Source organism: Colossoma macropomum, unplaced genomic scaffold (genome assembly GCF_904425465.1).
Source record: "Colossoma macropomum unplaced genomic scaffold, Colossoma_macropomum, whole genome shotgun sequence".
Lineage (NCBI taxonomy): Eukaryota > Metazoa > Chordata > Actinopteri > Characiformes > Serrasalmidae > Colossoma > Colossoma macropomum.
In genome coordinates, this window is record NW_023494787.1 from 11,276,952 (window position 1) to 11,293,226 (window position 16,275).

Here is a 16,275-nt window from a genome sequence, read left to right on the forward strand (position 1 = left end):
TTAGAATTGGCAGAAAATTATCAATGTTTTTAACAATATCAAAACAGGCTGCTGATTTGTTTTATGGAATAGTACATAAAATCAACAGGTTGGAGGCAGGTGATAGTGATGTTATTGTACAGGCATGTTATGCTGCCATCTGGTGGGTTTTATTCATTTCTTGTAGGCTGTGCACAGCCGTCTGTTTGATATTTGATAAACCACAACTCAAAGTATTTCTTTTCCATGGCAAAGGTACATATGCATTCTCAAAATCATAACACTAAATGAATACAAATTAAATCTTGTGATCGTTCATAAGAGTTTATTATTCATAAATGCAAACTGATTGAAAGAACTTTGAATTAGCAAAAGAGTAAATATACATAAATACCCTTAGGTTTAGCTATGAAGCAATTCTATATATGTCATACTGCATGTAGCTAACAAAGGCATGAAGGCAGAACTCACACAATGCATTATAAAGGAAAAAATCAATAACACAAAAAGCTTAGATAGTACAGATTATAATCTTTCAGAAAATGTTTTATCTATTTAGCAAATTAATGTGGGGAGAATCTAGGCAAATTACTTATTATTATCAACATCGATGTAATTTTGGCACTAAGTAAATATGATCTCATCATTTTCCTGATCCTCTGTGAATCCACTGCTTACAGCTGCTTGAATGCTCTTCATCTCTTCTGGAGCAGGAGCAGGAAGAATGGCCAGCAACTCTTTGTCAATCCTCTCTAGTCTTAAATCACATTTCCTTTCAAACTCAGCCTTATTCTCGCGGACAAGATCTAAGATGGCCTTTATCACAGGACTCCCGTAACTGCTTTTGCTCATGTTCAAACTCTGGTTTTGTGTCGTCCATTGTCATAAATTTCCCCAGTGAGCTGACACGATCCATGAGATACATACTGGAGACTTGAGTGTAGGTTGCTGAGATCATGTGGACGAGGCTGGCGATGTTAGTGGCCTGAAATGCTTGACTGTAGAGAAGATCTTTGGAGAAGAGCTTTGAGTTGTAGGAAAGTGACTGAGTCTTCTCAGATGTGGAGGCAAAATCTTTGAGAGTTCTGTTCAGGCTGGTTTCAATGTTGGACACCATCTGAAAGAAGCACACCATCTTCTCCCACTGCTCCTTCACTCTCCCCATGGCATCCATACCTTTCATTAGCATTTCTATAGTTGTGTTAAAATCTATCTCTTTGAGTTTACAGGTCCTCATGGTGATCAGGATTTCAGTCAGTTCCTTTTGGTTTTTCTCCATGTTCTGCACACTCTTCTCATACCTGTCTCTGATGCTGTTCAGGTGTACTCGTGTCTGCTCCACATGGTACCATGAAGTTCTCCTTTGATAAGTATTATTTTCTGATGTACTCTGTTCCTTATACATCGCAGGTGGTTTTGTTGTGAGGAAATGAGACTTTGTGACATCTTTGCTTTTGCTGTCAAATGTGATGGCTAATTCAAACAGACTTTTTATTTTGTTGATCAGCTCCTTTGTTTTGGTTTCACTGCATGTTGCTTGTGGTGCATATGTGGCCAGTTCTCTGCAGATGTCAATGCCTTCTTTACATAACTCTTGGGCATACTCCTTTGGTGTGCATTGTGGAAGTTTTTGTAAATTGCTGTTTATTCTACTGAACTGCTCTTAGAAGAAGTCTGTTTTTGAAGCTTGGTTCTTCTGATCATACAGGTTCTTCCAGTCAATGCTGTTTTCTTGCACAAACTGCTGAATATTTTCTACACATTGCAGGATTACTCCAGATTTGCTATAGATGTTGATTTCATCAATTACATCAGCCACACCGTCTTGGTCTTTGGTCTTTTTTGTCAATTTGTGTTGTGGGTTGCATAAAGATATGACAGCTGTAAGCCCATTAAATATAGATGTGACACTCTCAATCAATGATCCAGCAAGATCTGTAACCATCATGCTCCATCCACTAGGTAGGGAATCCATTGCTTTTTTGTAGCTCTCCTGTGCTTCCTTCAGTTCCTCTTCTATGTTTTTCATTACTTTCTCAGAGCTTTTAATGGCGTCTTCTGATGACTGTTTCCTCATATTAGCCTCTTCCAGGGTCTTTTTGATTTTTTCCAGCTCATTTCCATGAAAACGTTCAGCATTTATACATGCTTTTACAAGCTCTTGGGTAATATTGATGACATCAGTGAATCGCTTTTCTGTTGTTTCAGCCAGTGCAAGACATTCATCTGCAATGGATCAAATGTTCTCCAGCTGGTCACAAAGGAGGGCTTCAACAACTTCATCACTGCCTTGGAACAGAATCTTCACTGCAGTTTTCATATAGTCTGGAACAGCCATGGTGTGAAGTCGAATCTGATCCATGTTCTTGTTGGCCTCATTGAACGCCTCACTTGCATGAGACAGGCACGAAATTAATCTGGGTATTTGATGTACTTGTAGCCGTCCTCAGGGAGGTTTTTGTTGATGGAAAAATCTGTTTTGGAAGAAATGAAGACCAGCTCTCCCATTATAGCTACAGAGAGTGGTGCAGGGGCCAGGTACTCCTCCCAGTTGGCATAAGGCTGCATCACAAGATTGGTTTGGTTTCTCATCTCCTCAGCTGAGGTGAGGCTTTGACAGGTCTTTGCAATTTGGGAGTTCATTGCCTCTTTGCTCCTGCTAAAACAAATGGAAAACACGTGACAATATAAGTGCAAGTGTTATTGTTCCTTTTTTGCATTTTTGTGGTCAGGTCTGCATTTCTGTTTGTTTTTTGTTTTTTTTTTTTTATAGGGTTTATCGATCGAGTGATTTTAGCATAAAATCTATGGTGTTATTCACCTCAACCACACAAAACATTAGTGTATATGTCAAATGCTTTATCTCCATGCTGCTATAATTCACTTTGACCTTTGACTTTGACTATTGGCTTTTGTTCTTCATTGTTTAAGGTAGTTTTAAAATGTATCTAAAATTTTTATATTCCTTCTTTTGATCTAATGAAATCCCAGTAGACTGGAATGATTGAAGCTTTAAATGTATCTATGTACTGTATGTATGTATGTGTGTGTGTCGATGAGAAAGGTGAAATAAGAAAATTATAATTTTCATTAGACTAAATTATGAAATATGTCTTGGTTTATACAACCCCATTTCCAAAAAAGTTGGGATGCTGTGGAAAATATATAAAAACAAAATGCAAAGATGTGCAAATCATGTAAACCCTATATTTAATTGAAAACAGTACAAAGGCAACATATCAAATTGAGACATTTTATTGTTTTTTGAAAAATATTTGCCCATTTTGAATTTGATGCCAACAACACGTTCCAAAAAAGTTGGGACAGGGGCATGTTTACCACTGTGTTTCATCACCTCTTCTTTTAACAATACTCTGTAAGCGTTGGGGAACTGAGGAGACACTGCTGTAGTTTTGAAAGTGAAATGTTTTCCCATTCTTCTTTGATATAGGATTTCAGCTGCTTAACAGTTTGGGATCTCCTTTGTCATATTTTTAATTTTATAATATGCCAAATGTTTTCAGTGGGTGACAGGTCTGGACTACGGGCAGGCCAGTTTAGCACCCGGACTCTTTTAATACGGAGCCATGCTGTTGTGCTTCATGCAGAATGTGGTTTGACATTTTCTTGCTGAAATAATCAAGGCCTTCCGTGAAAAAGACGTTGTCTGTATGGCAGCATATGTTGCCAAAACATATATATTTGGTTCAGCATTAATGGTGCCTTCACAGATGTGCACATCAACCATGCCATGCACACTAATGCACCCCTATACCATCACGAATACTGGCTTTTGAACTGTGCACTGATAACAAGCTGAGTGGTCTTTAGACTGGAGGACACAGTGCCCATAATTTCCAAAAAAAAATTTGAATTTTGATTTGTCGGACCACAGGACACTTTTCCACTTCCCCTCAGTCCATTTTAAATGAGCTTGGGCTCAGAGAAGGTGGCAGCATTTCTGTATCCTGTTTATATATGGTTTCTTCTTTGCATTTAAGAGTTTTAATTAGCATTTGTGGATAAGACGACAAACTGTTTTCATAGGCAGCGTTTTTCAGAAGTGTTTCTGAGCCCATGCAGTGATTTCCACTACAGAATCTTGTCCATTTTTAATGCAGTGCCATCTGAGGGCCAAAAGATCATGGCCAGCATGTACTAATTTTTGGCCTTGTTCCTTTCATACAGAGATTTCTCCAGATTCTCTGAATCTTTTAATGATATTATGTACTGTAGATGATGGAAAGCAAAAGTTCTTTGCTATTTTACGTTGAGAAATGTTATTCTTGAATTATTGAACTATTTGATCCTGCAGTCTTTCACAAAGTGGTGAGACCCTCCTTACCCTTACTTCTGAAAGACTCCGCCTCTCTTGGATGCTCATTTTATACCCAATCATGTTATTGACCTGTTGCCAATTAACCACCGAGTTTTTTTTTTTTAGCATTACACAACTTTATCAGCCTTGTGTTGCCCCTATCCCAACTTTTTTGGACTGTGTTGCTGGCATCAAATTCAAAATATATATATATGTATTTTCAAAAAACAATAAAATTTCTCAGTTTCAACATTTGATATGTTGTCTTTGAAGCATTGTCAATGAAATATAGGGTTTAAATTATTTGCACAGCATTGCATTTTGTTTTTATTTACAATTTTTACAGCATCCCAACTTTTTTGGAAATGGGGTTGTGTGTGTATATATATATACAAAGTGTTTGCTTTCTCCTGTAAAGTGACAATTTCTGAGTTATCTGGTTTTCTTCAGAGAGCAATCATATGGGATAAGGGATGTGCAAACATTTGGGCCACTGAAACATTGTCAGTCAAAAATGGTTTCAGCATTTAATGCTAAAAAGCTGCATGGTAATGGTAAGTACCATCAAACTGCTTCATACAAGCCTATGTAATAAATAAGAGTAGATTACAGGTACAGATGACCAAATTTACAAAACTTGCAGATGACTAGTAAATATCTTTTCAGTATAATTAATTCCATATTTATTGGCATGTTTAGTGGTAAGTTCTTTGTAATATTATGGAAAAAGGACTGTAAAATAAAGTGTAACTTTGGAAATGTATTGGACTAAAAAAAGTTAACAGTAACACTTTCTATAAATGTCACCTTTGTAAGCATCTATAAACACATTCATAACATGTTATAATGCATTCATAAGACATTATAAACATAGCTATAAATATTTATAAAAATGCATTATACATTATAGCCATGCTTATTATGCATTATGAATTGTTAACATGATACATTATAAGTACTGTTCATAACAAATTATAAGCGCTCATAAGTATTTGTCCGCCTTAAGTAAAGTGAGGCATACCGTACTAAAGCCTCCTCCAGTTTTAAAGAATGAGGCTTCAAGTTGAAGTATTTACTGAGGGATTTACTGAAACAGTAAAACATTCACAACAAAGCACATTACAGGCTTCAAATGTCAGAGTTTAAACTAGTGCTGCCCTCAGTGTTTTACCCAATGTGGGGAAATCAGTGTAAACCACCGTTAGCTTGGTATTTGTCTTTACACTCTCCAAGCTGGGACTGACTTCTTTGGCACTGACATTATTACATGTTATTAACACTATAATACATTATAAATATTAACAATTCATAATGTATAATAAACATGGCTATAAAGTGTACTTCAGTGTAATTCTTTTTTATAAATATTTATAACCATGTTTATAATGCCTTATGAATACATTATAACATGTTATAAATATGTTTATAGATGCTTACAAAGGTGACATTCATAGAAAGTGTTACCATATGTTCTTCTTTTTATGGGTTAATCTTCCATTAAATTTCAACAGAACTTGTTCATTTTACCATTACATTATTATTCACCCGTATCTCCAGGCACACATTGCATGTTGCAGCTGCAGTAGAGGGATCACCAGTTTAAAATACATTTTCAAGTATTTTTAAGTTTGTGATTAATTAGCCTGCTTCTTCCAGCTCCCTGGTTTTTGTCAGAGGCATTGCTATGTTTACCTGATATCCAATCTGGGACCCATCAGGCTCGGATTAGCTTTTTTGGTTTAAGTTTAGGCAAAAAGATGACTATTTAGATTTTAAAATATAAAAAACTGTAGATAAAATGTTCCTTTGCTGGCAGGACATGTGGAAGAGATGGTAGTGACACTTTGAGTGGTCCTTTTTAAATGATATAAACACTCAACAGACTCTCAGTAACAAATCAACAACATTTAAATGATGTAGCTGCAATAAATACATTCATTAGATTATTAAGAGACTTTCAATTAACAGCTTAAATAAACTTTGTTTATAATTTGCTGAATTCAGTTGTTTTCATTTTATTTGGTGTCCAAGTTCATATCTGTACACTCATTGACTCAAGTCAAGTCAGGCTTTATTGTCATTTCAGCTATATACAAGTACACAGTGAAGTAAAAAAAGTTCCTCCAGCACCATGGCGCAACACTGGAGCACAAGTGCGAGACAATACAATATACACAGTGCAGACAATACAGTACAATAAATAAATACAAAAGACTTCCAATAAATACAAAACAGGACACAGGCAGGACATGGTACTGAGAGTAGGTGGAGTTGTGCAAAGGAGGGTGTAACAAACTATGACATATTAGCAGCTTAGCAGACAGCCTAGCATATATGAGCATAGCAGTCACTGAGGTAGCAATCAGAGCAGCAATATACTTCACTGAACATGTAACAGGTTTAATACAGACCATCTCAACATCCTCACTAAGCTGTTATAGTCACACTGCTGACACCATAAGTGGAGCTTCACCAGATTAGGTTTTGCTTAAGGTTAGGGTTAGGATTAGGGCCAGGGTGAGGTTTAGGAGTAGCTCACATGTGTCAGCATCCAGTCCTTGCGAGCCAAAATACTGCAGACTTCAGTACACTGCTTCGTTGAACACACCTGATTCAGCTCATCAGCTAATTAGCAACACCTTCATGAACTGACTTCAGAGCATTAGATGAGGGTAAATGCTCATCTCTGCAGCACAAAATCTCCCCAGACATGTCTGGATCATGTTTTGAGTCAAGGTTAAGGTTAAGGTTAGGATTAGGGCCAGGGTTAGGGTAATGGTTTGAGTAACACTGGGTAGTGTTAGGTTTTGCGTAATGGAAGTAACATAATAAGTCTACTTCATTTAACACATCAGCAATACATCTACTTACTGTAAGTAATGTATCAACAGTACATCTCCAAGATATTTACTTCAATGTATTCAGATGCTTCACTACTGCTACTTCACTGATACTCTCTTAAGGAGTTATTTATGATCTACAAAGGAACTCTCAAAATAAAGAGTTACCAAGATGGTTGATGTGGTCATGTGCAGAGGACTTCAAGAACGGCATTACTGGGGAAACATCTGTGTTTTTGACATTTACTTTTTCATTTTCTTTTACAAACAGTGTTTTCACTCTTCTTTTTTTAACGATTTTGTTCATAAGACATGCCAATTAACATTACTGAATCGCTGCATGTTTTGTTGATGTGTAAATCCTCATATTAAATAAGAAGTAGTAACTACACAATTTAATTAAAAACAAGCTAATTAAAAAGATTTTGGTGGAGGATATTCCAAAACAGTTCTACAATGAACTGGGCTGAGGCCCTGGATCTTTACATGCCCAGCCAACGCCCCTGCTATTTCTGCTAATACATGATTGCTGCACAGTTTTGAAAGTCAAAGTCAATGCTTTTTCATACATTTTTAAGACTTTAACAAGAGGGAAATTAACGTAATATAAAATTAAAATTATTATAATTAGACACTCTGGGTTATTCATTGCATCTGCTAGGTTTTGCTGTGTACTCTGTGGGGATTACCCTGATACACACTGGAAAATTCCTAGTATTAGCTCTAATACATTCATGCATTAATAAACATCCACAAAATTACATCACTGTATTTCTTGATTTTGATTTATCATTAAATCACCATAGCCACATGGCTTTGAGAAGCATACATCAAAATTGTAATATAATGTTGTATGCACATTATATTACAACACATTAGTCTGCATTCACTCTAAGGAACAATCGCTCTGACAGAACCTAAGGTGGTTAAAGAAGCTTAAAAAACAGTGCTGTTAATTTTTCACTTTTGCAATGCTTTTAAATTTAGCATTAAATTCTTCAAGTACAATTTAGAAGAGAGCCAATTTCAGGTTTTATCTAGCATAGCATAAAAATGTCATACCTCTAAATAAGCTTTTTTCATTTTTGCAAAGTGGGAAAGAGGCTGAACTTTTTTAGATAAAGCACAAGAGACATAAAGAAACAATATATGCACTGCTGGCATACAGCTCTTTTACTGCCGCTTAAGCTGGCAGTTGCCCTAATGTGACTTAGAATGTTAAATGCATTCAATAAACAAAATTAATCTCAGGTTTTCATCAGGTCTTACCTTGATATCTGGATGATATTCAGTTCAGGTATAGATGAAGGAGTGTATGTCCTCTGAGTTGTACTGAGCTCAATGGAAGACAGAGAAAAGGTTTTGCAAATAAGAGACACACTTCAGGGACCAGAAAACAAGAAAGAAAATGCAAAGAGTACAGCGATTGTTGGACTGGGAGTGACATTAATACCAGTTTTTGGATGGGTTGCCGGTATGAATCACATCTATCAGATAATAATGTAATTATATTATTTGAATTCTTTTACAAACTTAAACCTTGTGATGGTAAACTTGTACTTTTTTGTTTATTCCCTCTCTGTTCAGGTCCTGGCATGGTAATTGCTGGAGCAGTAAACTTTTCTGAAGCTGTAGATGCTATTAAAATGGCTGAAGAGGAAGTGAGAAAGTTTGAGTCTCAAGTGGAAGACTATAAAGGAAAAGTATCTGTCTATGAGTCCAAGATTTCCCAGATTGAGCAAGATATCAGGCAGAAATATGACATGGTGGAGCAGATCAATGAGGAGATCCAAATGGTGAAGAAGCAGAGAGCGGCTATAGCTGAGTTCCAGGAGAAAGTGAGAAGAGCCGTCCACATCCTGAGTGTTCTGAGTGGGAGGTCCAGAATGGCTGAGATTCACACTCACAGAATAATTCTCCAGGAACCAGTGATGAAGGTGATGGAGGATCTGATGAAGGCAGCAGGAGAAATCACAGGGAATCAGCTCCTTTCTACTGAGAACATGCCAAGACTCACTGGTGCAATGAGCAAGAACCGAAGGCTGACAGCTGTATGTACCTCACATGACAGTTTCAATCAGAGGCTTCAACTGCATGAGATTTTCAGATTGACCATTGGTATTGTATTAATTTTTGCCTTATTTCTATCACTTCTTAACAGTTTCATTCTTTAAATCTTTTCCTGTGCTGTTCGTTTAAATGTAATGTCTTTATCTTAAAAACAGAGTATAAGTTTTGAAATGTACACATACAGTGTGTCTTAATTCAGGGGCTGCATCCTTCAAAGGACACGGATTTTCTGTTTGTGGAACAGAACCAATGTTCCCGCCCTTACAGCTGCATCACGAAACGCAGCTTCTGTCAAGCTCTTTTAACGTGCTTTAAAGATGGACCCGGAGACTTTATTATTTTTTTCATTTATTAGAGCTGGAGATGCTTCGCCACCGTCCACTGATGAGGCATTTAAATTGTACTCTTCAGCCACCTCTGCTAACGCCACAATGTTCTCGAATTCTCACCTGCACGCAATGAACCTCGAGATATGTTGGCTGGCGAGGGATCCACCGCTTTGTCATGGAAAAGAAGGACACATTTCTTTGCTGCATATGAAGGAGCCTTTGAATTGGGACAGCCTAGTCATGCTGCTGTGATGCAATCGGCCTTCAAATGCAGCCTTTGAAGGATTTCCAACTCTATTACAAAGAGGCTCCATTTAAAATAAAAAAGAAATGTAATTATATGTTCCTCAAGACAAATATGAAGACATAACAAGACATACATAAGTAAACATCATGTTTTTCCTGTCTGGATGCCTTAGAATCAGGAAGTCACATATTATTTGTTAATTTAAGTGCATCTGTCTTTGCAAAGTATATGCAAGACACATAGCCCAAGTCGACTGTAGGTGCTGTTATTATTGTGAAGTGGAAATTTTAAGGAGTAAGAACAACTCAGGTTGAAATGTTAGGCCACACAAGCTTACAGAACAAGATTGCAGAGTGCTGAAGCACGTAGGTCAGAAAAAGGAGCCTTTGGGTGCATCATTTTTTACTGCACTCAAAACTGCTGCTGGAAGCAATGGCATCTCACAAACTAATCACTGGAAGTATCATTTCATACTGTGAATGTGTTTAATTGTATTTTACCATGTTTAATTGTGACTCATTGTGTAACTGACAATAAACAGCTGAGGCAAAATATAAGCAGTGTCTGTGTTAAGTGGCATGGCAAAGATGGCTGCCATGAGGCTGCTACTTTTGGCTGCTGTGGGGTGGCTGCTTTTGATTTAATGAAACCTGTCAACCACTCAGATGATCATGGTTGCAAATCCAAATTCCCTAGAGGAACTTTATGATTGAAAAAATGAATGGGTTAATCATCGACTCAGATAGCTTTATGCAGAGCAACACAATGCAGAACGAACATTGCATATCACCTATCGTAAAAACTAGCATACAGTCGTATGCAATGGTTTGGGTGCCTCTCTAATTGAAAATAAGTACATGCCCTCTACAGAGAACACAGTTCTGCACATTTTACGGTGCATTTACTGTTTATCTGCTGGATTTAACATGTTGGGGAAAAAATAAAATACACAATGTGGCCTGTGCAAATTTGGGACACATTTTATGTTTTTCTTTGTCAAATATATAAACTTAGCAAACAATTGTGTACTAAAATGTTCCACTAAAATCTACTGGAAAATGCCATATTTTGTTTAACTTTTGCATATGACTGCATACTTTACTAACAATTTGATTTGCTTACACTGATTTAGTGAGTGAAGGCAGACTAACAAGAAATTCATTGAAAGAAGGTATCTAATGAATTCCCCATTTGTTAGTTGAAGCAATCTGATGTCATTTGTTGGTATCACTTTACAGTAACTATACATGAAGTATCCATGCCATATATACTCATTAACAGTATAGTAACACTCAATCACAATTACAGAATCATTTTGAAACATTCATCAGCTACATGTGTTAATGAGTAAAATCATGTAATATAACAGTTAAAACACAAGATTTATGAATTGGTGGCTAAGCCTTTTCTGGTGGGGAGGTCTGGGGGCCATGGTCTGACTAGGAGAAAAAAAGGCCTCAAAAATGCCTGTTCATCATGAAGTTTTAGAGTAGCAACAGGAGTAGAATCAAACAGAAGTATGGCTATTGGTCAACTTCACACAGTAGATCACATAATATTGGATTACACACAGTATTGCATTAGGCACATATCTAATGGAGTATGGAATAATTAAAGCTTGGGAGGAGGACCATGCCTAGAGCTTCTCCTCCTTCCAATCTAAAGTCCTATACATTTCAATCTCTGCCTTCTTTTACACTAGGTGAGGAAGGGGGGCAGGTTACCTCTGAATCCTTTGCAGGTTTGCCAAGCAGTGAAATATGTACTTGTGAAGAATTAAACATGAAACCTCCAGAAATCCTTTAGCCTTATCTAGAGTAATTTGTGATGGAAATCATGAACAGAATACTCTGACAGCTGAATGTATGTCATCTTTTGCAGTTTTTTTTTTTCTCAATATGTTTTTTCCCCCCAATCCAGTTAGTCTCGCAATAGTATGGCAATTCCATAAATATCCAACTTTTCTATTTTCAGTATCAATTAGATGTCTTTCATTACAGGCCCATTTTGGCCATAGTACATTTTCTCTAATAATAACACACAAATATAATATAATAATTGTCACTTTAAGCTAGACGCTCTCTCATGAAGCACATGCACCACATGAAAATTAAGCGAAGTAGTAATTATGAAAATGTGCTAACTTGCTAAAATGTGGAGTAGAAAATTATGCTTGGAAATAATACCTCATCAAAATAGTGACATATCATCATTAAATGTATTTAGGTAATAAATATGATACTAAGCACATAGTAAACCTTCTCAAAGAGTTATCCATATTATACTCAATATTGTTCAAAGCATTCAGGACTGATACAAAACCTGTGCAAATGACACTTGTACTTTAAGCATCCATGTAGCATTCATGAACTGTAAATAACATCAGAGTAAAATACTTTCCATTGTGGTTCCATGCTGCTAGGTGGAGCTCTTCTGTTTATCATTTTTATGTGGTTATTAATAATTTTATTTTGACTATAATCACTATTTGGGTGATTTGTATGCAGTAGGAGAACTAACAGGGTTTTATATGCTTTGCAAAACTGTAGAAAGGTGTTTAAGCATGGCCTTAGAGATTGCCATGTCTGTCTTTATTTAATCATTTGAAGTCTCCAGCTTACCCTCAGACTTTGGGGAAGTATTTTTTTTGTTTTCTATCATTGGCCACCAGCCATGTGCACTAATTGCAGCTTTCCAAAAACACAGGTTTGCGTGGCACAGCACTGTATGACACAGTGCTTCAGCACCCTGGAGGGTGCCCTGGGGTGGAGCGCTGTCATAGTTACAGGGCATGTTGCTTCCCCTCACACTCTCAGATAAAAGCTGTCACTGGGGTGGTATTCTCCTGTCACCTCCATAACTTTCATTAGGGAACATTACTATTACTGTTATATTCAACTGTAATTACATATTTTAAATATTATTTTCATTTTATTGTTCTTGACTTAAAATATTAGGTTATGAAAAGGTACAAATATGTAAACATTTTCTTTCTCGTGAAACACATTTTTAAGGTACACAGTTAGACCTTAAGATCACAGTTGTAGCTTTGAGGGTACATTTGTACCTTTAGGAACAAAAATGTACTTTCACAGTACCCATTTTTTCTGACAGTGCACTGTCACAGTGCACAGAAAATAAATAACATATGTAATATTTTCATCTTGGGTATTTGTTTTTTATTTTCTCCTTTATCCTGTCAGAAAAGACAGCTTGTAAGTGAGATAGCAGAAAAAAAAACATACTTGAACAAATACATTTACAAATTAGATGGCCTACAAGACAAAAAAAGGTTATGCATGGACTACATTCATTATTTATTAATTAATTGTTTCTTATTATTTATTATTTTTGCCCCTGTTGATTACTCGAAAAAGCATTTATCATGAAGGTGGTAAAATAATCATTAAAATCAATAATCTTCTAATGTTAATTGCAGTCAATATTCAGATGAAAAAGGCAAAAGTAATTAATTATAGTCCTATCATAAAATAAACCCTGTTCCGAGTATTATCTCAGTGAGAAAAAGTAAATATATATAAAAAAAAACAACTTCTAAATAAACTTTTAACATGAATTTCAAATTCAGGTTGAATAATGTGTGTCAGAGCAGTAAAAACATTAAATTTTGCCCTCAGACATTAAGTTTGAGAATGCTGAATTAAATGAAGCAGATATTGTCCAAGCTTTGGTAGATTTCCTCATAGGTCTGTTGAATTCTTTAGATCATTGTTTCTTAAAGTAGCTCTGGGGGGGAGGCACTACCCCGCACTGGGTCAAAATATCCCCCCAGATAACAGATGAGAAGGGGAGGGGCTTTGGCCTGTACAGGTACAACTGTACAACTCCTTGTTTCCAGTAATGTGAAACCGAAAGCACACTTATTGGATCTGGTTTGAACTGGTCTCAGCTGGAAATAGAGTCAGGCACAAACAACATGATTCCCTTGCTGTTAATCTGTGAACAACACGTGTGTCCCCATCCAGCTGACACTGCTCCCTGCTCAAATGAAGAAGCAACAAATAAATAAATAAAAAGTTTAATTTCTTTGTGTCAGATCTCTCTTTTTAAATTCTTAAAGAATGTGCATTTTGATTCTAGATTTTAAGTGAAACACTTTAAAAGTAAAGCACTGACAAAAAGCATACAAAGAGTTAGTAGGTGGTGTATTTTTGTATATTTTCTAATAGGTAAGGAAAGATAGATATAAGACGATTCAGTCAAAGATTGACTGAAAATCAAAGGTGACCTCTTGTAAACACAAACAGACATACATTTTGATTAACCTTCTGAATAATGTGCCTCAACTAAATCTGCACAGACAAAAGTTATTTGTCTTTTAACTCTTGCGTGATGTCCAGGTCTGTGGGAGCCGTTTATAAGAACATATAAAATAACACATTTTCAATGAGTTCACACTGTACACCCCCCTACGCATTTATATTACACATGTGGTGTTGGGGTGAACCTGCGGGGAATAAAAGTGTGGAGGTGCTGTGTCCCTTCACTCTGTTTCACCTCCTACATGGCCTGCTGTTAGTGTGTGTGTGTGTCTGTGTTTGTATGTGTTTGTATATGTGTGTGTGTGTGTGAGGGCAGACAACACGGTCAGGCTGCTGACTGGCTACAGCTGCTAAAGGAGAACGCAACGCTGGCCACTTGTGATATTTTAAATATCCAGTATTTTTACATAAATTGTTATGGCTGTATTGATTAAAAAAACAATAATGTGATCTATCCACCAGACCACTAAGTAACAAAAACATGAACACCACACAAGTGTCAGTCTGCACACTCAGTTTCCCTTTTACAGAACAAATGTGTTCTTCTCTAGACAATTTCTTGGTATATCAATAGATCTGCATAGCATGCTAAAATAGTGTTTCTAGGAAATCAGCCCACTTGACACTTTGACCGTTAAGCTACAGTTTATATGACAGAATTATACAAATTATTTACAAAGTACTTCTTTTTCTTTAAAAGTCTTTAACTATTCTTTAATATTTCTTTCAAATAAGCAGACTAACAGAAAAAACAGCCACTGAAGAATAAAGCCACACACAGTTTTATTCAAAATGAATAACCTGTAATGTTATTAAAGGTTATGCAAGTAGTTCACTGAATGCAAACCACACGTTTCTACTGTAGCAGGTAACACAGAAAACTTCATAGTCGGTGGGTCACCATTATAGCCTATACAGAGTTTTGTAAATGATAACCTGTTTCTATTGCACTTGGGGCCTTTGTTGTCACTGTAGATTATACAACCATGCCCAGTCTCTCTATTTTATGCCTGATGCTTGCCTAACCCTAGTGGTCTCTGGCAGGAGAGTGGGCAGTCTCCATCCTGCCCCGCAAGTCCTGCATAAAGTCAGCTCTGGTTCTCCCCATCTGTGCTAGGTGGCACAACTCAGTTGTGTTCTCTTCTGAACGTCAGCATTGCTGATAAGAACTCTGTGGACTCTTGCACCACTGATCAGCAAGCCCACAGTGTGAAAGGGAGGCGCCTTGTTATATATATTGCGGATGGTGGTAATGAGCAATAGCTAACTGGGCATCCATTTAAAATGCTCTACAAATATTTTGCTCTGGGGATGGTGAGTGTTAGAGCACCAAGTTAAATAGATTGACGAGGTGCATGTAAGTGTTCAGTGGGGGCATCTTTGGCCATGCATGCATCATAGCAGTGTACAAACAAATGTCAGCTCAACACCGCACCATAGCTTTTTGGCCACCATGAAATTACCCTCTCCCGTTCATGCATGGACACTTTGCAGCAGAGTCTCTGTCTCCAACAACTGCCAGATCACATGGTCCAGTGGTATTTCAACAGCCCATCTCTCTCTCAGGTAGTCTATTTGGGAAGATTCGGCCCAAGAAGGTTAACGACTGACCAATCCAGTTTCCACCCATCCTGGAGTCATTCACTTGTGCCTGGTGCAGTTCCTCCTTGCCAACCAGTGGCTTGGTCAAGAGCATCATTCATATGCAGTTGCAGGTGTGAATAGTGCGTTTGGGTGCTTCCTCACAGTTTCACTGCCACAATTTTCTCAGGAGAGCATGTAAATGTAAGCATACTTATTTAACAATCTGAAAAAGATGCTTTATTTGGGACTAACAAACCAAAACTACTATCAATGAAATCTATAATACCAATAATAAGAATAAAGATAGATAATAACAAGAATACCAATAATTTGTGTACACGGCAATCTGGTACAGAAGTGTATGTACTTGTTGGTATTTACAAATGCTCGAACTATTCCATATTCCTTTAAAGATATTTTATACTGTGCTTTTGTTTTACACTACTGACACTGCCAAAAACAAACAATACAACACATACACTACGAGCACAGCCATTGGCTCACAAGTCACTGAAAGCTGTCATATTATGACTTCCTACTGTAACATCTGCATGAAAAGGCTTGATGTAAATGGCATGTAAAATAAGGAACTGGTAGGCTGTGGTGGATTTCACACACTGAAGCT

General features: G+C 36.9%; 1 pseudogene; it reads right to left on the bottom strand.

Moving 5' to 3' along the window:
- Nucleotides 1-603: 603 nt before the first annotated feature.
- Nucleotides 604-2,622, bottom strand: LOC118804874 (annotated as a pseudogene).
- Nucleotides 2,623-16,275: the final 13,653 nt, after the last annotated feature.